The following is a 22,927-nucleotide window of genomic DNA, read 5'->3' as shown; positions in this document are numbered from 1 at the left end:
AAATAAATAAATAAATAAATAAATAAAATCTAAAAAAAAAAAGAAAACAGTGTAGAATTTGGCAGGAAAGTAATAGACACAAACCACCTGGCACAATTAATCAATAGAAGCAAATGCTAATAATGTGGGAGAATTTCGGAGAGCCAGCAAAGTTCTGTGGGGCTCAGAGCCCTAGAAGGATAAGTCAGATTTCGACAACAAGAAGTCACAGAGCATTTCAGGCAGAGCAAAGGCTTAAAGCCCAAACCAGATTCTGCAACCTCCCTGAAAACTTGCTTTAAAATCCATGAGCCACAGGAAGCTTTCTTGATGAGTTCTGTCCCTTCTAGCGATTCCCCGACCCCCCCACCCCACCCTCGCCCCCAACCCTCTGGGATCAGCTGAGGGCTCACTCCCTTAGGAAACCCCAGCTAACCCCCCCGAATGAGTTCAGTGGTTCCTAACGGGAGGCTGGTTTGGGCCCCTGGGGAGATCTGACATTATCTGGCAGGTCTGGCTCTGTGGATGTGCTCGGGGTTTAATGCTCTTGTAGTCACCATCCTGAAATTCTTAATAATCTTACCTTTGAGTTTCTGTTTTGTAAGTGAAGACTGCTGCTGGGACAACGGAGCTTGCCCCAGGGGCCTCGGAGCCTCAGCTCCCTAGATCCGTCTCCTGTCGCCTCCCTGACTTTCTGGCATGGAATTTTGGCTCCAGCTCCGGCACACCCCGGTGTCCCCGGCCCCGCCAGTCCTCTTTGTCCTCACTCCCCCCCCGGCAGCCATCGCTGCCCTCTGTGCCTGTTGGGGACCTGACTGTGGGCACGGGGAGGTCGGGATGGGCTGCTCCAGGCCTGTGGTGGCTCAGGGTGGGCACGAGATGGTGGCCACACTGACACAAGCTGGCAGGGTCATGCAGCATTAGGCAGGCGCCTAAGGGAGCCCTTCACCAACCCACATCCTCGTGATAACTTTGGGGGTTGCCGATCTTGGAGGCTTGGGGCATCAGCCATCGGAAGGGTCCATGCGTGGCTCGAGTTCCCTGCCCTCAGCTGGGGCACCGTGGGCACTGGGCCAGCAGCTAGTCAGAGGGGGCTGAGAGCACGTGCACACACTGAGTCACGGAGCAGTCTCCAGACCCCCAGGGGGGCTGGCACTAACCCCACTAGCAAGTCCATTCCCCAGGGAATGTGACATGAAGTAGCAAATAAAAATGGGGAGGGGGGAGAGAGAAAAACTGGGGTGGGGGAGAGAGAGAGAGAGGATAGATCACTGAAGAACTGAAAAAAATCTGCATATTTTAGTATCTTTAGTAACACTTTTTTTCCTGCTTTTTGAACTAAGTTCCCCCCATTTTTATTTTGCCGTGGGCCCCACAACGTCTGTGGTCTGGAGACATTTTGCACTGTCACAGCTAGGGGTTGCTACGGCATCTGGAGGTTAGAGGCCAGGGATGCTGCCAAACACCCTGCAATGCCCAGGACAGCCTCCCAAACTGAGAAAATTATGTGGGCCCAAGAGAACCCTTGGGGGATTTGCTCCTCCTTTCTGCTTCCAGAATCCTCTGTGCTTTGCCTCAGCCCTTTGCCCGTGTGGTTGAAAGGACCTCAGCAGGTTTCTAGAGGGGGTGGGGGTGGGGTTGCATTTTTATTTATCTTTGTGTTTTCAGGTCCTAAGGCAGTGTCGGGACATGGTAGGTTCTCAATGCCCGTTGACTGGACTGACCAGCAAGGCCTACGAACTTACCTTCTCTCCTTTAAACCTGTCGTTTCGCATCTGTTGGAAGCATGAAACTACCTGCAGCTCTCCCGAGGCACTACATGATTCTGTTTCGTCTCCTCCGAGTGGATCGTAAGTATCCAAAGCCGCGGGAAAGAAACTTTCTCAATCTTGTGTGCTGCTCGGTGGCCCTGAGATCGAGCACCGTGTGCAGCTGGTGCGGGCTTACTAACTGCTTTCGCTCTGTGCTGATTCCGCCCTTCCGCCGGCCCAAGGCCCAGCCTACATTCACTTATTCATTCAACAAACATCAATCAAGCACTTACAGTACGGGAAGTGCTGGGGGTTTAAAGATGTTAAAGGGACCTCTCCTACCCTTAAGGAGTTGGGTCTGGCCAGGGAGCCAGAGAGGGTTCTAAGTCAGTGTAATCACGCATCACGGTGGCTGTGAAATTAGCCTTCGGAAGATTAATGACAAAAGAGAGAAGAGAGCTGATCCATGACTCCATTGGTTTGCTCACCGAGCACCTGTCTGTGTGGGGCACAGTTCTCGGGTGGCGGGGCGGGGTGCAACAGTGAGGAAAGCCAGGGAAGGCCCGGCCTCACAGAGCTTTCACTCCAGTGAGGGTGGGAGACCCACAACAGGACCCGTGAGCGAGCAGATGCATGGCAGGTCAGAGGATGGCCCGCTATGGGGAAAGGTCAAAGGGCAGCAAAGTGAAAGGGCACGTGGGAGACACTTGGTAATGAGGGGTCTTCCTTCAAGTAAGTGACAGAGTGCTGAAAATCGAGCCTGGCAGCACCCCCTCAGCTCAGGCCCTGGGTGCCCAGAAGTCCCCCCTGAGGGTACTGCCCATCAATAGGAATGAGTTGAATGAAGTGTTAGTTTTTAAGGGGCTTTTCCTTAAAGCAGGCATCTGTAAATGGGTGTCCCGATTATTCTCAGTTAAACTGAAAAAGTTTGAGCACCTCAATCCTATTATCCGTATTAAGTAATTAATACACTTACTAGAGGTGCTACTGTACTAATACTTGAATCAAGTACTAATACTTGTACTAATGCTCATTATGAAGTGAACAGGAAAGTTAAAAAGGCCACGGAGTTAACGCAAACATGAAAGTAAGACCTCGTTTTTTCATCCTGTCCTCGCAACATACCGCCTCGCGTGCTCCGCTCTGGGACCCCTGTTCTAATGCACTAGAGTGCTACATTTTATTTTATTTTATAAGTGAAAACTTGGCTAGAGGCCGCCAGATATCTGCCTCTCGGGAATTTTCAAGATTTGGGCAAAAGGGGAAATTGATTGGAGGCATAGGATGAGAGAAAGGTTCAAAGGAAGAAAAGGATAATGAGAAAAAGAGAGAAGATTAATACAATTTTAAAGGCAAAGGAGGAAAGATAAAAGGGAGAGAAAGAAAGAAAGAAAGAAAGAAAGAAAGAAAGAAAGAAAGAAAGAAAGAAAGGAAAGAAAGAAAGAAAGAAAGGAGTTGGGGGGAGGCCGACAGGTAAAGGGTAGAGGGAAAATGTCCCCAGGATGCCACTGGATAGAGGCAGTGTGGACGTTCTCGGGCCGGCCTTTGCCCAGACCTCACAGCGTTGTAAGAACGTCTCGTCACAGTCCGTAGGCTGGACCTTGGCCTCTTTCCACACATTTGGAATCACCAGCTAATGAAGTGGATATTGTTTTCTGATCCTTCTCTCTTACTCTATGGCTAGTTTCCCTTCCGTGGCCTTCACTTAGCAGTGGTGTCAGGAGTGATGGAGAGACTGACTTTTTCCCATCACTGTCCCACACACTTCATTAACTCCTTGCAGCTGGAGGTGCCCATCATGGGCTAGGCAAGCTGATGGGTTCTTCAGAGAGCTGAGGAATGCACAGTTTCCCAGAAAGCTCCTGACCGAGGGCTTCTCTCCTGCAGGACATGGGAGACGATCTTCTGGTTTAGAGAGTTAGCACAAGAAAGTCATGTTGGAAGGTCATGAAAAGAAAGCCCTGAGCACTTTCTTTTTAGAGTCTTGCTTCAAAGACAAAGGAACAAGACAAGGCACTTCAATGTGGAACTAATCAAAGAGTACAAAAATACTGTACAAAATTACACAGAATGAAAACTCGAGTAATGCTTCATTGAATGCTTATTTCGAATTTGATCTAGCCCTGGGCCAGAAGGCCATGCAATATTTGTTGAATAAATGAATGGTGAATTTTCACAATAATCTTGTGGGTTAGGGGCACCTGGGTGGTTCAGTTGGTTAAATTTCTCCTTCGGCTCAGGTCATGATCTCAGGGTCCTGGGATCGAGCCCCAAATCAGGCTCCCTGCTTGGTGGGGAGTCTGCTTCTCCCTCTGCCTCTGCTGTTTCCCCCACTTGTGCTCTCTGATGCTCTCTCTCTCTGTCAAATATATAAATAAAATCTTTTTAAAAAATCCTGTGAATTATACAAGGTGGTAGTGTGTTCATGTAACCGAGGAGACAAAGGCCGAAGAAGTCAAGGGCCCAAGGTCACACCGTGAGTAAACAGGTGACAAAGTCCTGTCCTCCATTGTCACGGGGGCCCTCCTTCCATGCAGTCCTTTTGTTACCTTTGGGAAGATCTATCGCTTGCCTAGATGCTCTGGTGAAGCCATTCCTTTAGTCCATGTATATTGTGCACCCACCAGAAAACAACATGGTGCTGGGCATGGGGTGGGGTGGAGGAGAAAGCTGCAGAGCTGGCCCTTGCCCTCAGGAATCACTCAGCCCAACAGGTGCTCCTAGAGCCCATGATGACCTCAGTGACCCTTAAGCCCATCGTCTTTATCCATTATTATCTTCCAGTCCTCCTTATTAAACATGTTTTAATCTGAGTGTTCACTTAAAAACAACTTTTTATTTTTTTAAATTATAAAACTTATAAATATTGCCATATGATCCAACAATTCCACTTCTGGGTAGATACCCCAAAGAACTGAAATCAGGGTCTCAAAGAAATACTGGTACACCCATGTTCCCAGCAGCGTGATTCCCAACAGCCAAAAGGGGGAAGAAAGCCAAGTGTCCATCAGTGGATAAACGGATAAGCAAAAGGTGCTAAGTACATACCACAGAATATTATTCAGACTTAAAAAGGAAGGAAATACGGACATGTGCTATAACACAGATGAACCTTGAGGCCATTATGCTGGGTGAAATAAACCAGTCACAAAAGACAAATGTTATATTACTCCCCTTCTATGAGATGCTGACTATAGTCAAATTCATAGAGACAGAAAGTAGAATGATGGTTGCCGGGGGTGGGGAAGGGAATGGGGAGTTAGTGGTTAATGGGTACAGAGTTTCAGTTTTGCAAGGTGAAAAAAGTTCTGGAGATGGACGGTGGTGATGGTTGCACAAGAGTGTGAATGTATTTAATATCACTGAACTGTACACTGAAAAATGATTAAGATGTATACTTTTAAAAACCAAAACAGGATTTCTGATTCCTTCTTTCCCATTGTGTACTCACTCCTCAAGGGCAGCCAAGAGGGGCATTTAAACGCATTGGCAGTAGGGACACACGGCTGGGACTGAATCTGCATTCTACCCTTACTGACTGTGACCATGGGCTAGAGACTTTACCTCCGTGAATCTCGATTTCTTCGTGTGAAAATGGGTACATTATTATTGCCAGGATTTAAGAAGAAGAAGAGTGGCAGATGCTTGGCACATAGGAAACAGACAATAAGGGCTGACTGTGGTTGTCCCTCTCTGGAAGCTTCCCCCATGACCTGGGCTCTGCGAGCAGTCGGGGCTCAAGGAAGTCCACAGCAGGGGAGGGGAGGGAGGACCTTCTGGGAGGTGCTATGGTCATTCTTGCCATGTGTGTATCATCTTTCCACAGAGGGGCTAGCTGAGAACATGTGATTAAGAAGGCATTCTCTTTATCTTTCCAGCAATCAGGAGAAGCTGTTACATACAGATGTCCTCTTCAAAACAGCAGATCCTCAGAGTGAAAACTCATAATGTAAACTTTTAGGAGGTGGTGACAGAGCAGAATCCAGGAAATACTTAGGACCCAGGTTACCTGGATAGATAACCATAGGGGGTGCCTGGGTGGCTCAGTTGGTTAAGCATCTGCCTTCAGCTGAGGTCATGATCCCAGGGATCCCAAGGTCTGGGGATTGAGCCCCACGGTAGTCGGGCTCCCTGCTCAGCCCGGAGTCTGCTTCTCCCTCTCCCTCTCCCCCTGCCCCCAACTCGTGCTCTCTCTCCTCTCTCAAATAAGTAAATAAAATCTTAAAAGAAAGATATTGGGATAATGTAATATGTGCACCACTTGGCATCAAGAGACCTGAGTCCAACTTCTATCTTACGGTTTTGCGTTACCTTGAGTCACGCATACTATAAACTCTTTGAGCCTCAGTTTCCTTGCCCTGAATGTTGGCATCATATTGCATATCATATAAGATTAGTATGAGGATTAAGGTAAAGTAGTATGCAAACGTGCTTTGCAAACCACAAAGCTCTAAGCAGGTGCAAATGATGATTACTGATTTTTTGTTATCGATGGATTTGTGCCCATGTCCTGCCACACAGCCTGACACAGTGCTGGAATCTTATTTTGTTTTTTAGGAGTGGAAATAACTTGCTTTTTTTTTTGTTCTTCATAACATAGAACCATTATAAAAAATTAAAGCAAAATGAGGAAGTGCCAGTTTCCTTAATCTCAAGTGCTTTTGATACTTTTTCATCCTTTGTTGATTTAAAGATATCTCAACATATCAAGTGAAAAAAAGGTTTCAAACATTTTTATAGTGTGATCCTATTTATGGCTTATGAAGTACTACTAATCAAGTATCAGTGATGAGAATAAACATACAAGACACTACATTAAGATCATATGATCTTTTAGGGCTTTTGTAATTCTGAAATTCTATCAGTTATTTCTAAAGAGCCTTCCTGTATTTATTTATTTTATTTATTTATTTTTTAAGATTTTATTTAGTTATTTGAGAGACAGACAGACAGAGATAGTGAGAGAGAGCACGAGCAGGGAGGAGAGGGAGAAGCAGGCTCCCCGCCAAGCGGGGAGCCCGATGTGGGGCTTGATCCCAGGACCCTGGGATCATTACCTGAAGACAGACGCTTAACGACTGAGCCACCCAGGCGCCCTGCCTTCCTGTATTTAAACTGGAATAGGGTTCTAGTTAGGACCTAGGTTCTACATGGGTCAAATGGAGTTAATATAGTGTAAATTCACGGTTTTAGTGAGGATTAAATTAGATAATGCACAGCGATGCCTTCAATAAATGTTAGTTGCTATTATTGTCAATAATAATACATTAAAGTAATTTCATTCTCGGGCGCCTGGGTGGCTCAGTCGTTAAGTGTCTGCCTTCGGCTCAGGTTATGATCCCAGAGTCCTGGGATCGAGTCCCACATCGGGCTCCCTGCTCAGTGGGAAGCCTGCTTCTCCCTCTCCCACTCCCCCTTCTTGTGTTCCTGCTCTCGCTGTCTCTGTCAAATAAATAAATAAAATCTTAAAAAAAAAAAAGTAATTTCATTCTCTGTGTCTGTCAAAGCACTTGCTTACTGATTACCAGTGGGTAGTTGATCTGATTAACCCATGATTACCTGAGATAAATAATGTAGACGGTTTTAGGAACTTGGATTCTCAATTTACCAGGTATGAAGGTAAAGCAGAAGGAAGGATGATCGAATGAAGACCCTTTGAATGTCGGGAGTGGTGGATTTCTAACCTTGGAAGGTCAGGAGTGGTCCTGGGATTTCTAACCTGGGGTGACCCACTGTGGCTTCTCTGGTCTAAACTTTAGCCACTATTCCTGAAATTTCATGTGACTTTCTCCCCATCTCCCCGTCCAAAGCAGCTTGAGCGTTATGGCCAGATTGGCTCATGTGTGAGGAAATAGTACATTTTTCTCCTCTGCCAATGATGGGAAACTTATTATGTGAACCGTCTCATAATTCCCGAGCAAAAAAAGTTTGCCCATTTAATCTAGTTCTAAAGTCTTTTCCTACCACTGTCTGATAAAGGGATTATTAAATGTCGTACACTCGACACTTGGGACCAAACAAGAGGCATACATACTGGTTTTTGAAGTTTAAAAGTTATTTTTTAAAACAGCATTTGCTACCACAGGGAATTTTTTCTGTATCAAAGAAAAGCTGTTAAACACACACACACACACACACACACACACACGCCCCCTCATAGTTTTCAGTGAATGGTATACAAAACAATTGGGACTTTAACCACAACAAAAAATGTGTCACCTGCTAGGTGGTCTTTGAGGTTTACTTTCTAAAAACTGTTTCGAGGAGCCGCCCAGTTCTGGTTTTGGTTTTTTTCTCTGATCACTGCTGACTGACTAAGGACTTCAGGCTGTTTACCCGCGGGAGAGCTTTAGATATGGTTATTTGTGTGGCATTGTATCAAGGCCCTCAAATATTTGCCGGGAGGTTTGGTGGAAAATGTCTAGACCAGTGCAAACACTGCAGGCCCCAGAGAAATCCAAGAGGCTCAAAGGGACCATTCAAGAAGCCCCCATCTGTCCTGTCGTCACTACCGGGAAGCCCTCCGCATCTTTGTCAGCCTGGATGAGCCCGCTGACGAGACTGAAAAGGGTCCACGTCGAGGAAAAGATCCCGATTTCACCACCGCTGCTTTCATTCATCCATGAAGGGGACAGGGCAAAGCCACGGGAACACCGACTTCCAGCCCTAGCTCTGCTCCTCACTTGCTGGGTCACTTCGGGAAGTCACTCGCCCTCTCTGAGCTCTGGTATTATTTATTTTCAACAGAGGTGATGGAGCAACACAATCTCTAAGGTCCTTTTTTCGGTCCTATCTGCCTGTTAAGAATCTTCTAGTTGTAGTCATCGGGCTGGGCTGGCAGTGGACCAAGCTCTCTGCTAGATGTTTTAAAAACTTTGTCTAAGGAATCCTCATAACAATCTTGTAAGTTAGGCAGCATCATCTCCATTTTACACACAAGGAAACCAAGACTTGAAAAGATTATGAAATGTGCCCAATGTCCTATTTATAGCAAGAGGCTCCAAATCCAGCTCTCCTTCCTTCCAGAGACTGGTCTCCTTGCACTGTACCTCTGCCTCTGGGGGTAATGTTTGGCATTTTACAAAGCACATCTACACAGCTCGATTATGAAGATGAGTAGGTCAGAGCACAGAGCGCTTAAGTGACGGGCCCCGAATCCCTTGGCTAGAGGGTGGCAAACGTGTGGCTTGAAACCAGGTGTTCTGACTCAGAAAAACCAGGGCTTTCCCCATCTCGCAATAATGCTTGTGCATGCGGCGGTGGACCGGTTTTGTCAGAATTTTGGATACCCCCCCCAAGCCTGACACATGTCTCTCCCCTTCTTATTGTGTATACACAGCTTCCTATTTCCTTTCTCAACCTTGCTTTTCCTGCAATCTCTCCCAATTCCATGAATGGCGATTCCAGCTTTCCACCAGCTTGTGCCCCAAACAAGAACTCATCCTTTTCTCTTCTACCTGCATCTAATCCTGCAACAAATCCTGCTGGATCTTCCAAATAAACCCAGAATCTGACCACTTCTTGGCACCTCCATCAACATCCTCTCGGTCACATGAGACATCATTGTCTTCTCTAGTCCTTCTGCTCCTGTCCTTGCTCCCTACAGTCTATTGTCTACACAGCAGCCAGAGGGATTTTGTCAAATCAAAAGTCAGATCATGTTCTTTTCTCCCGAGAAATGCCCCAGTGGCATCCCTTCTTACTCAGAGCAAAGGCCCTACATGAGGTACTTGGCTCCAGCCACAGAGCCTCTTTGCTGTTCCTGGAACATACCAGACACATTCCTGCCTCAGGCCCTTTGCACTTGTTGTTTCCCTGCCCTGGGACACTCTTCCCCAGATATCTGCACAGCTCACTCTTCATCTCCCTGAGGTCTCTGCTGAGTGTCATCTTATCATCTTTTCCAGCATCTAGAGCAATGCCTGGCACTTAGAGGAGGTCTCAGTGATGGTTTTTGAATGAATGAATGAATGAATGAATGAAACTTCTCTGGCCCCTGACAGTAATTTGAATTTCAGCCATACTGGGCCTCATCTTTTCATGATCTGCAGAACAGATCATTTTTCCCTCAATCACCTGGCCATTCTTCTGCGGTATGGTTCATTTATCATCGCCTCTTCACCTGAACCCAGCTCCTACCTAAGAAGTTTTCCAAAGAGGCCTGGGTGATGTGCTGCAATCACGGTGGCTGTTGACCTAACCCCACATTCTGTGAATTTCATGAGGGACATTTACTCCAGTGACATCCTGGACTCCACCAGCAGACAGTGCCTTCATGTACCACAATTCTTATTCTTAGGAGCCACCCAGCTGCTGAAGGTCAACCTTCAGCTTATTGAATATTAATTATTTAGATGTGTCTGTTCATATGGGAAATGTTCAGCCAGTAACGAGATGAGGATGAATCAGGGCAAGGGAGAAAGCCCGTAATAATGCCCCTCTTTCCCCCTTCTCTACAGGGGTAAGAAAATACCCTCTAAAGAGCCCCTGGATTTCTGGGTTGAAGAGAGGGCAGGAGCAAAGAAGGAGAGGCAAGACTACTTATTTTGTAATTTGCAAAGAAAGAAGTTTGACATATTTAATGATATAATTGCCATTCAAAATTTCTTTGGGGGTAATGTTGCTGATTAAAAACAAAGCTTGTGCTCCTATTTTATGAATGAGGAAGCTGCCACACGAGGAGGGGGGGTCATGGTTCTCCACGAACAACAGCAACCCAACCAACCCTACCCCTCTTATCAAGGGATAGTCATGTCTGCCTCCATCTACCCAAGGGCCCCAGACTGTCCCTGGAGACGTATGTCATCATGAAAGTTACCCGCCCCAGAGAGGGAGAGGAAGTGAAACTCACCTACTAGTCAAGGCCCTGACACTGTTGAATCAGGGGTGAGAACAGAGCAGGCAAATCTGGGAATAACCTGAGAAGTGGCATCAACGGCTCAGCTAGAGTGGTCCCCAGAGGTCATCCAGAGAGACCTCAGAGGTCATGCACACACGGGCAAGCTGGGGTGCCGAGAGGAGAACGACTAGGGGTCACAGGGAGAGTTGGTGACTGGAAAGGAGCCAGAGTCCTCCCACCTTGAGCCTCCACCTGGGGCCACGTCCAGGTCCTCAAATGACCTGTGACCTGCCGCTCGCATACTCTCATTTTCCAGTTGAGGAAACAGAGACCAGGAAGGCAGAAAGAGCAACGAGGCCGAGGAGGACTGAGGAGGCCAGAGAAGATATTTAGAATGGACCTTTGCCCCTTCAGATTCTCTTGAGTTTATGTAAGTAGGACTTTCAGTTCTTTCTGTCTTCCTTTCCTTCAATGTCACAATAACTTATACATCAATTTCGTCTAGTCCCTGAGGAAATGGCCTTGTGAACTTGAAAAACAAATGCCTAAATGCACTGAACCAAGTTAGTTTCTTGTACTGTCCCTTCTGTTCCATGCCAGTGTTTCTGTCCAGAAGTGGGGTCAGTTAGGTCGGAGCAGGGGTAGGAGGTACACGGACTCCCCCAGAGCCATAGTTTGGCAATGAGAAAAAAGGGACGCCCAGGACATTCTCCTCAGAGTGGACGATCCCAGTGTTCTTGGCATACAGCAGGTGCTTAGCAAGCAGTCGTTGGATTGCCTCGTTAGGTGCCATGCTGGAAAACCTGTAGGTCATTGGTCTCGCAACTGACCCATGCATGAGCTTCTTGATCGCTCAACTCCCCTGTGTCCAGAATTACAGTCAGAATTGTGCAGTGGTCAGGAGGAGACAGAGGTGTTTTGAGTCTTAACCTCGGGGTCCTTGAGTTCTCACTGGGAGGTCAGTTCTGCCCACATGTGACACAAACTGAACAAAAGACAAGACAGCTGGCACGTGAGACCATACGACCTCGACAGGACTATGGGAGCGGACGTGATGGCAATCCTCCTCCATCACCACAGTGATAGTAATAATAACAGCTGCCTTTCTTTGAGCAGTTACTGTACTTACTACTGGGCATGTGCTAAGCACTGAACAGGTATTGTCTCGTTTAATTGGCACAATGACCCCCCAGCTTGGTACTAATATTATTCCCTTGCCCAAGGTCACATGGCTATAGTGTAGAGGCAGAATTTGAACCCAGGCCCGTCTTGCCCATACTCAGCCTTCTGCCCCACTCTAGGCCTCCGTGTGTAAGGGGTTTCTTTAATTATTATGCCTCCAAGACCTTTTAAACTCCCCTCATCCCCAGGCCACCATGTGAGGTCCAGACCAGCAGTTCTCCAACTCGCCTAATAGGGTCTAGATGAGTGAGAAAGAAAGGGGAACTGCTCATAACCTGTGACCCGTTTGCTTCTACCCCAGCTGGGAGGGAGCGAAGCACAAGCGCACCCTGTCGCAGCATCAGCAGGCGGGTGGAATCAGTTGAGAACCACCGCTCGTGGTCACCCCCTATTGCTCCATTCCCACCTTGCCCATGCCCTTCCTGCTCTCCGAAAGCCCGTCTTAAATGACAGGGACAAAAATCACCTCTAAAGCTTGGGGAGCCAACCGTCCTCGATTCACCAGGAGTCTCCGGAGCTCTTCAGAGTACTCCCAGTTCCTGCAACGCCGTCCTTTTGTCCTAAGCGGGGGTTCAGACATCGCGGGTGCGCCATCGCTGCTCCACCTTGTGGCTGTTTCTGGAACTGCAGCTCTCCTCTTCCGTTACCTCGGGCGGGCGTGAGGACGACCCGGCGTCCCCGCGCGTAGGTGCTGGGTTTCAAATCCACCCCTCTCCCGCTCGTGCACTCGCTCAGACAGTCTTCCAGTTTCGTGTGGCGCTACATCAAGCTGACAAGCCCATTTGACCTCCTCAAATTACTGCCTTGGCTTCCGGGTACACTGGAATTAAGATTACCCTGATACTACTCCCACCGCCAACACTAGAGCTGCCACCCGTTACCCTCACCCCCAGCCCCACCCCCACCCCTGCTAAGGTCGCCGCCGCAGCCACTGCCTCTGCAAAGACTCGCTGCGGGCTCCGCTCGGGCCATATTACTTCAGTTGTCTCATTTAATTCTCACGACAACCCCTGAGGTAGGCAATATCGTGATCCCTAATTTACAGACCAAGCCTTGGCGGGTCCCCTGATTTGTCAGAATGCCCGCTGCTTAGTAAGAGGCAAGTCAGGATATGAATCCAGTTCGTCTGACACCAGCCCATGCACTTGACCACTCTGCTAAATGGTCATCCAGTGTAAGGAGGTGACGTCTGCTTTGGAGCAGGGCGAGCTGGGTAACCAGGTGACTTAGTCCTCTCTGTAAAGTGAAGTGTCCACTCGCATGTGTAGGGTTCCTTTAGGAGGACATGAGTATATGAAACATGTAACAGAGAAGTTACCCTAATTCACCCGACCCCCAGGGAGCCTAACAGACCTTCCCTCTTGTGACTCTCCTCCCATAGCCAACAACAGGGGCCCTGCATACATTTGTAGGATGACCCACTCTCCACTCAGGCCATATAAACTCCCTGCTAATCATGCATTTGTGTGTTCACTCATCTATGACACAATCACTGAGCACCTGCTATATGCCAGGTATCATGCTGGGACCCCGGGGGGGATTAGAGGGTGAGGAGAGCCCTTGCAAAATGTGCCGGAGTGGAGTTTTCCATGTGCAGACAATTGGGTGTGCAAAGAACAGTGTGGACAAGCAAGGCACGTAGCATCTGGTGAGCTTAGAAAGAAAAGCAAAACAAGGACATCAACAACCAGGCACAACAATGATGAACGTCTTAAGAGATCAGAGAATGGATAGTCGAAAGGGAGCGAACTCCTATCAGAGAAAGAGAAATCCCACTGGAGGGCTGATCAGGCAGAGCTTGGTAGCACCGATAGGAAGGGAAAGGCAACGGCCACAGGTAGCAGCCGGGGTAGGGGGTGGGGGAGGGGGTGTGCATGGCAGGTCATCAGTGCCTTGTCCCGGAGGACACTAACCAGTTCTTTCACAGCATTTCCACTGGAGAAGGGGACCTTCAAAGTTCCTCTAGGATCAAGAAGGGACAGATGATTAACCAAAGGGAAAATACTTCCCCTACATGCCAGGCACTGTGCTGGACCACACTCTTCATTCGAAGATAAACCAGTAGTATCTACCGTAGGATTAAATCACTTAAAACAAGAGGAGCCCCGCCCAAGGCATATATATGGGAAGCCCTCCGTGCATGTGAGTTATCAAGCATTCTTTTACGAAGAAGGACCGAGGGCGGTGCTGAGGACACGCTGGTGCCCCAGATGCAGCTATCGGGCTTCCTTTCTTCCCAAGACCTGCCGAAATCCTGGGCACCATACCCCGAACCTGTAAGTCAAGTGGGTGTTTCGTGAGCTTATGAATTTTTATAAGATTCTATTTTTGCAATTTCATGCAATGCTCCAGTGCCACGGGACACGTCAGCTCCTGACCTTTCGGTCGGCAAGGCACTTCCCATCAACAGAGCCATAAAAGCCTGATGGTTTTCTCCTTGGCATGTGAATTGGTCTGGTGCTCTCTCTCTCTCCTTCACCATTTGAATAGTGATGTCATATTCCAAGAGCCTCTCATCTCTGCTGAAAAAGACCTACCCGTGATTCCCTCCTGAGGGCTCTGCAATCCCCAGGGGGGAAGTTGTGGTTTCCAGCACGGAGCAGGCATCATGAAACCGAGAGAGAGAGAGAGAGAGAGCGAGAGAGAGAGAGAGCGCGCGCGAGTGAGCACTGGCGGGGGGGGGAGTCACCCAAAGGTAGGGGACAGAGGAAAATGGCCCTGTGTGCTCATTGAACCTCAAGTCAGTGGCCGAGGCAAGTTTTGTTTTTTTGGGGCTTTTTAAATTTTTTATTTCTGAGGCCTGCTGTTAAGACATTGGTATAACATTCAAGGAAATAGGGATAGAATGAAGCACCCACCCGTATTTCCCCCGAAATGCTGGCCCAACGATTTTTCTCTGGGACCGCTTTCAGTTTTTACACATATTTTTATGAAAATTATAATCACACTGCAGGGGTTAATTTGGAGTGCTCCTCTTTTTCCCTTAACATTATTTCAGGAAGGCTTTCCTGCGCTGTGCATCGTCTTTGCTCTTATCATGCGGGCTGTAGTATCGTGGCTCATTCCTGAGACTTGCTGCTCCAGGGGTCTTGGTCCTAAGCAACCCTAGGGATGAGTGGAACAGTTACAAAGTCTTCAGTTCAAGCCTTGGTTCTGCCATTTGCTAGCCATGTGACCTGGATTCAGTTCCCACCTTGGGCTCTGAGCCTCAGTTGCCAGGTCCGTGGTACAGCTGCTGTGAGGCTTGAGAAGCCTGTCAAGACCTGTCAGAATTTCTTCCACAAAAGGCAGCTGTCCATAGGGAACTATTGTTGGAGAGTTCTAACACTATGAGGGACACCTGTTACGAATGTCCTTCTTTTGACTTCTCTTTTGGGGAAGAGTCCTAGGAGGGGGATCAGTTAGCCCAAGGGTATAAACATTTTGGGGGCTTGGGATATGCGATGCCAATTTGCCTTCTAAGAAAGCTGATACCAATTCATGTGGTTGTTGGCAAGGTAACCTGTACTTGACCCAAAGCTAGTAGCCAAGGGAGGTCTGGGGACGAGTAATGTTAGTCCTGCAGTTTAGCAATAAGCAGGTTCTTTAAGGAACCAAGATGCAGCAGTTAGTGGAATTTTGACGATGGAAGTCAGGAATTTGCAAGATGGTATGGAGGTGGTGGGAACGAGGCTGGGCCTAGTTACAGACTAACCAAAGGCAGAGAGTTGCCATCTGGGTGTTCCTTAACGCTTGTGCTTTTAGAACAAAGAACTTGATATTAAAATGTGACTCTTCCCAAATTTATTTCTAGTTTAAAGCCTGAAATGAAATTCCTGCTGAAGTCTTGCATTGATGGTTAACATCGCTAGTTCTTCCCTCGGGGAGTTTGTTAAACTGTTAAAAGCAAGTGGCTCTATTCCTGTCTTCTTGATTTGTGTAATACGTCGAAGCTGTTGCTTTGCTGGTTTTTATATTCCGCTCAGGCAAGCGGTAGACCACAGTGCTCGAGTACTATTTTCCTGTTTGGAGGGTGTCATGTTCATTCGTACTTTATGATTTGTACCACACCTCTGCAGTTGGGCGGAGAGCACCCAGAGTGGAGAATTGCTTGATCTGGGCTCAGGGCCTGGTTCTCTCATCATCTTACAGAGTCATTTGCGGTAAATCACTTCCACTTCCCCAGACTCTGAGGCCTTCTTCATCCTTGGAGACTTCTTGCCGTGGTGGTTGAGTTACTGGTGACTGATGAGAATATAGCCCTTGGCCGACGGTCTCCTTCTATTATTTTTCATGCCTAAATGTGAAGATTCTCTGATTTCCCAATTCAAGGGCATGACTCTGCTCTGTCCATCATGTAGGGTTGTGTAGCCCCTGCAGGAATCCACACCCTTAAGTTGAAGACGTTGAATTAGATAATACTGAAAGTCTCCATCTACCTCTTATTTCCAGAAAAGATTTAGTGAATGTTGGCATTGATCCAGGAAACACACTTGGACACTGAAATGTAGTTAGGTGACTATTTCTTTTCTTTTTTATTTATTTGTCAAAGAGAGAGAGCACAAAGCAGGGGGAGCGGCAGGCAGAGAGAGAGAGAAACAGACTCCCTGCTGAGCAGGGACTCAATCCCAGGACCCTGAGATCATGACCTGAGCTGAAGGCAGATGCTTAACGACTGAGCCGCCCAGGCGTCCCGGTGACTATTTCTTTTCTTAACTTTGATTTACAAAGATGATAACTGGAAACAAATCGAGTGTCCGACAGTAGGGGATAGTGAAGTAAATTATGGCACGTTCGCATCATGAAGTGTTCTTGTGGCCATTAAAAATATGAGATTTTGAAATAATGTGGAAAAAAGACTTCTGGGACAATGTTCAGTGATAAAATTAAGTATGATGTCACTTACGTAATGTAAATGTGGTTGTGTATAGAGAAAAAAAAATTGGACCTCAACCTACAATGCTTTTCACTAGGTATTCAGAGTTTGGGTGATTTTTCTCTTTTTTCAACTTTTCTATATTTTTCCAACTTTTATATAATTTATTTCTATTTTTTTATAATCCAAAAAAATATTTTCACTTAGGCTTTATAAAAATTTTGAAACTTTATAAAAAATTTGAAACTGCTCTAATCTAACTAGGAATCAAATTACCCCCACATTTAAAACTTTCTTATCTTAGAAAGTAATGTAAGAATAATCAATTGTAATAGTCAAATAAACATGTGGAAGAAATGGGCAAATATTCCCCTTTTTGACAAAATAAAACAGGATGAACGAGTTTTGAATGAGAGTCAGAGAACATGGGTTCAAATCCCAGTAGAATTCTGGCTGAATGACATTGGGCAAAATTACTAACTCACTTTTTTCATTATAAAATGTACCTCTCAAGATTGTTGTGAGGTCTAACAAGACAATGTCTGTAGAACTCTTCTGTAAAATGCTAAGTGTTACATGGAAGGTGAATAACTGGGGGAAAAGAGGAGAAGGAGCCCTTCTCTGCTTTCTTTTATAAGGAAAATAGCATGTGTTTCAAACTGTGGGTCCTGAGCCATTAGTGGGTCATAAAATCAATTTATTGGTTCATGAAGAAAAAAATTTTTTTTTTTTTTAAAGAATATAATTGAAAATTCCAGACCATATTGCAAAGTAATGTCATTGTTTTGGGAAATGTACATACCATGGTATGAGGTAAAACATATTTCTTAGTGCCCTAAGATGACTGGAGAGGCCTAGAGAGTCTGTCTGCTGTTTCAAGGTCAATAGTCATGGGGAGACCAGAATAGCAAAGTCTCCTTTCTCTTTTCAGTGCGTGAAGCTCAACACAGTTGGTGTCTGGTGGCTTGTGAGTCAGTTTCGGGAGAAGAGGGGAAGTTAAAGAGAGGATGGTTTATTCTACTGCATGATATTATACTTACATATGTATCATGCCCTGCCGTTTGTAAATGTGTTAGTGCTCCGGATCCATCCTTCCTTCCTTCTTTGCAAAAAATTTTTTATTAGGCACCCAGTGTTATGGACTGAATCGTGTTTCCCCCCAAATTCACTTGTTGAGGCTCTAACTCCCAATATGACTGTATTTGGAGATAGGGCCTTTAAAGAGGTAATTAAGGTTAAATGAGGTCCTAAGAATGGGGCCTTAATCCAATAGGAATGGTGTCCTTAAAAGAAGAGGAAGAGACACCCAGACTATGTGTGCACAGAGAAGAGGCCACGTGAAGACCGAGACAGAAGGCGACTGTCTAAAGCCAGGGAGAGGCCTCAGGAGAAACCAAACCTGCTGACACATTGACCTTGGGCTTCCAGCCTCCAGAACTGTGAGAAAATTCACTTTTGTCCCTTAAGCCACTCAGTCTGTGATATTTTGTTATAGAAGCCCTAGCAAACTAACATGCCTACTATATGCCAGGTGTGGTCCCAGGTCCTGGGGGATCCAGAGATGCAAAGATCAGGTCCCTGTCTTCCTGGAGACAGACAGCCAAATAACCACTTTACAATGCAATATGTTAATTGCAATACGACACTAAGTGTAGCTCAGGGTCCAAAGGCACTCAGAGGTAGCTGTCTCTAAGTCTTCCTAAGGGAGTCAGGGGCAGCGTCCCAGAGGAGGAAATTCTAAAGGCTTTAAGGATAAATTTCATTTCTCCTATCTTCTGATACCGTTAATAACAGATCAAAACACAAGTCCCTGATTTGGATACCTTCATTTCTGATCGCTGACTCGTAACACCCTATAGCAAAGGGTCTCCCACTGGAGGAATGTCTGTGATGTCTACACAGGAAGTGCACTTGTCTAAAAGGGACATGTCAGGGGAACCACCAGGAGGCCCTCATGGGGACCTTCAATGCTAATATAGCTTGTTGACTGTGGTGAAGGTGCAGGACAGAGACCGAGCTCACAGGGACACAACCCTGATTCTCTACACACAGGGGGTTAATTCTTGCCTTCTCAACACGCAGTCATCTGTAAGCTGCTAGGGAGTTTTCTTCATGAGTACTAGGTTCCCCCTGGGAGGTTTTTAGCTTTAGATGGCAAAGCCTGGGATCACTTCCAAAATCCTGTTCCAAATCTTTCTTTTCTACCCTAAGGGTCTGCAAGCTCTCTCTGTAAAGAGCAAGATGGTCAATATTTTTGGCTTTGAGCATTCTATAGCCTGTCTGACTACTGGACTCTGCTGCAGAAGCAGCCATGGTTAATATGTAAACAGATGAATGTGGCTGATATCAATAACATTTGATTTACGGACAGTGAACTGTGAATTTCAAGGGATTTTCACATGTCATGAAATGTTATTTTTCCTTCTCTCTTTTTTTTCCCCAGCCATTCAAAGAATGTACAAACCACGCTCCACTTATGGGATAGACAAAAGAGCAGGCTGTAGTTTGCCCACCCCTGACTTACATGGTTTCATGCATTTTTCATGAATTTGGTACTTTTTTCCCCCAGATGAATTCAGGGAATCCTAGTAGTATCAGAGAAAGTTAAGGACGGTTGAGTCTGCTTTATATAGCTTTTGAGCTTTCATAAATTGTTCTGAAGTTCTCTATGACAATGTGCCAAGGGATTTTTTTTTTTTTTAAGATATATTTATTTAGGGCTCCTGGGTGGCTCAGTTGGTTAAGTGTCCAACTCTTGGTTTTGGCTCAGGTCATGATCTCAGGGTCATGAGATTGAGCCCCACATGGGGCTCCACTCTCAGCAGGGAGTCTGCTTAAGATTCTCTCTCTCCCTCTGCCCCTCCTTCTGTACACTTTCTCTCTCAAATAAATCAATTTTATTTATTAAAAATATTTATTTATTTGAGAGAGAGAGAGAGAGCATGGGGGAGGGGCAAAGGCAGAGGGAGAAAGAGAACTTCGCTCAGTTTAGCTGCTTTCCCCCTGTTAATCTTTAAGAAAGAAAAGCATTAAATATACAGAATTGGAGAGCTAGGCCGTTTGCATCTTTCTTGGCAATAAAATCGAGGGGCCCCTTCAAGGAATTTCCTTCCTCATCTTTGCTGTCTTTCCTGGCCTATTCAAAGAGCCACTTGGGGAACTCATGGCCAGAGTTGGCATGCCCATTGCCGTGGGGAACAGTGCGGACTCTGGGTCCCCATGCAGCGCTGGGCTGGCTCAGGGGAGCCGCTCTCAGTTTCTCTTGCAGGAAGTGACTATGGCCTGGGGGCCCTAGACACTGTTTATAAGCCACCTTCATTGCCAGTGAAGAAAAATTCCCCGGGGCAATGTAATTAAATGTAGATGAGATTATTACTGGAACAAGTTTTGTCTCCCCACCTGCCCCCATTTAAGAAAAAAAAAAAACCCCAACAGGTTCATGGAGTCAGAGTAACAGAGTGAAGGGTCTCTCCCTTACAGGGCAGTCACTTCCCTCTCTGGTGACTAATGCCAAGGATATTTTTTCCAGAGTCTTGAAGCGAAACTCACAAGACAGCCTCTCTCAGTCGTGCTTACTCACGAGCCCAGGGACCCCATCCTCTCACACCCCAGATGCCGCTGGGCCTTTGGTGCCAGAACCAAAGCAGATCATTCAGTCCAATTCCATTGGTATAGATGTCAGCCCCTCTGCCTCCTCTGAGCCCACCTGCTTTTTCAGAAACAGTCCCAGACAGGCTGTGGATGCCTGAATTCTTCGGATGGTGTTGGGAAGAGGGAGGAATCCAAATCAAAACCTCAATGAGATACCACCTCACACCAGTCAGAATGGCTAAAATTAATAAGTCAAGAAACGACAGATGTTGGTGAGGATGTGGAGAAATGGGAGCCCTCCTACACTGTTGGTGGGAATGCAAGCTGGTGCAGCCACTCTGGAAAACAGTATGGCAGTTCCTCAAAAAGTTGAAAATACAGCTACCCTACGACCCAGGAATTGCACTCCTGGGTATTTACCCCAAAGATACAAATGTAGGGATCCGAAGGGGTACGTGCACCCCGATGTTTATAGCAGCAATGTCCACAATAGCCAAACTGTGGAAAGAGCCTAGATGTCCATCAACAGATGAATGGATAAAGAAGATGTGGTATCTATATAAAATGGAATATTATGCAGCTATCAAAAAACCAAAATCTTGCCATTTGCAACGACATGGATGGAACTAGAGGGTATTATGCTAAGTGAAATAAGTCAATCAGAGAAAGACAATTATCATATGATCTCACTGATATGTGGTACTTGAGAAACAAAGCAGAGGATCATAGGGGAAAGGAGGAAAAAATGAAACAAGATGAAACCAGAGAGGGAGACAAACCATAAGAGACTCTTAATCTCAGGAAACAAACTGAGGGTTGCTGGAGTGGAGGCGGGGTTGGGAGGGATGGGGTGGGTGGGTGATGGACACTGGGGAGGGTATGTGCTATGGTAAGCGCTGTGAGTTGTCTAAGACTGATGAATCACAGACCTGTACCTCTGAAACAAATACATTATATGTTAATAAATAAAAAAAATAAAAAACAAAACAAAACAAAGTGGGGTCACAACCTCAGGCCCCACTCCAGGTCTCCTCAATCAGGATTTGCATTTTAAAAAAGCTCTCTGGTGGATCTGTGGCACATTAAAATCTGAGATGCCCTGAATTAGAGGAGAGATGTTTGCTGAGTGTATGACAAGGCAAATCAAGAGACATGGGTCCTATCAGGGCTGCTGTCTCTGTCTTTGTCATTCTCTTACTGAGCAATGGTTAGCAAGCAGTTTAACAGCTTGGGGCCTCGGCTGCCTGGGGACTGGCTTGAGGTCAAAGATTCTAAGTAGGTGAATAAATGAAATTAAAATAAAAAAATAAAAAATGAAAATAAATTTTAAAAATCACAGAAAAGCTCTTATTTGCCGTCCATGCTCAATATCATCCAGACTGTCAGGACGAGGAGGGCAGGGAACTCATCCTGTTCATCTCTGTGCCCCCAGGGTGTGGTGTGCTGCAGGGTCCAGAGCAAGAGCTCAATAAACATTTGTGACACTGAACCGAACAGCGGTGATTTTCATGGGCAATACAAGCATACCCTGGGGATGGCGGCACAGAGCCTTCTCTTGGGCAGTTTATGCCCCAAATCCGACGATGTAGCAAATTATTATCCTGTCTTCATTCTAGACAGGCAGATTCTAGAAAGTATTTCCTTTCAGTTGCTCAGGCATGAAAGGGAATTTCCTGAGGACCATGTTTCCCTCCAATAAGACTTGGCCATTTCTGTATTTTTTTTTTTAAGTAAGCTCTACACTCAATGTGGGGCTCAAACTCACAACCCCGAGATCAAGAGTTGGATGCTCCACCGACTGAGCCAGCCAGGAGCCCCAAGACTTGGGCACTTCTAACGCCCACAAAGAAGAACTTATCAGGGAGGTTCCTTGACACTTGACTGTTAGCCTTTTTGGGAATAAATTAGGATGCACAGAACTTTTATTTGTAAAGCTCTTTAAAATGGTTTTTTAGGTCTTCTAATACTCCACAAATAGGGTCAATAGAATCGCTTCCATTTTGTTTTTGGTTTTGGTTTTTTAAAGATTTTATTTAATTATTTGTGTGAGAGAGAGAGAGAGAGCACACACAAACAGGGGTAGCTGTAGGCAGAGGGAGAAGCAGGCTCCCCACTGAGCAAGGAGCCGGATGTGGGACTCGATCCCAGGACCCTGGGATCACAACCTGAGCCGAAGGCAGACGCTTAACCGACTGAGCCACCCAGGTGTTCCAAATTGCTTCCATTTTGAAAAACAAAAAAGCTAGGCAAATTTTCTGTCCGTTGTCACCAAATATAACCGGGAGCAAACCTTAGTTTATGTGCTAAAACATGTGTCCACTGGGGTCAGGGGACCCTTTGTCTATTTCCACAGAAAGAGATATCTGGAAAGATGCACAGCATGCTTGGATTTCTATTTCTGATGTTAAGCTTCTCCTTTGAGGCCACTTCAAATGACAGATTTTCAACCTGAAGGAACCTTGGATATCATTCATTCATTCATTCATTCATCCATCATAAAGAAATTTCTGGAGACTTCTGGTTAATGAGGCTGACATGGGTTTGTTTGTCTAAAAATTCATAGACAATCTGGATTAAGTAGAACAAAAAAAATATTTTTCCGAATACATTGTTGAGTTTGTAAGAAAGTAATAAAGAGGAGGGTTCAAAGTTGGAGTGCTCAGTAAGCGCTGAGACCCTGATGCCTGACAGGGGTCTCAGATTCAGAGATGGGCGCTATTTGCCAGAGGC

This window comes from Neomonachus schauinslandi, chromosome 15 (genome assembly GCF_002201575.2).
Source record: "Neomonachus schauinslandi chromosome 15, ASM220157v2, whole genome shotgun sequence".
Taxonomy (NCBI): domain Eukaryota; kingdom Metazoa; phylum Chordata; class Mammalia; order Carnivora; family Phocidae; genus Neomonachus; species Neomonachus schauinslandi.
The sequence above is the reverse complement of the archived record's forward strand: the minus strand, read 5'-3'. Positions refer to the sequence as shown.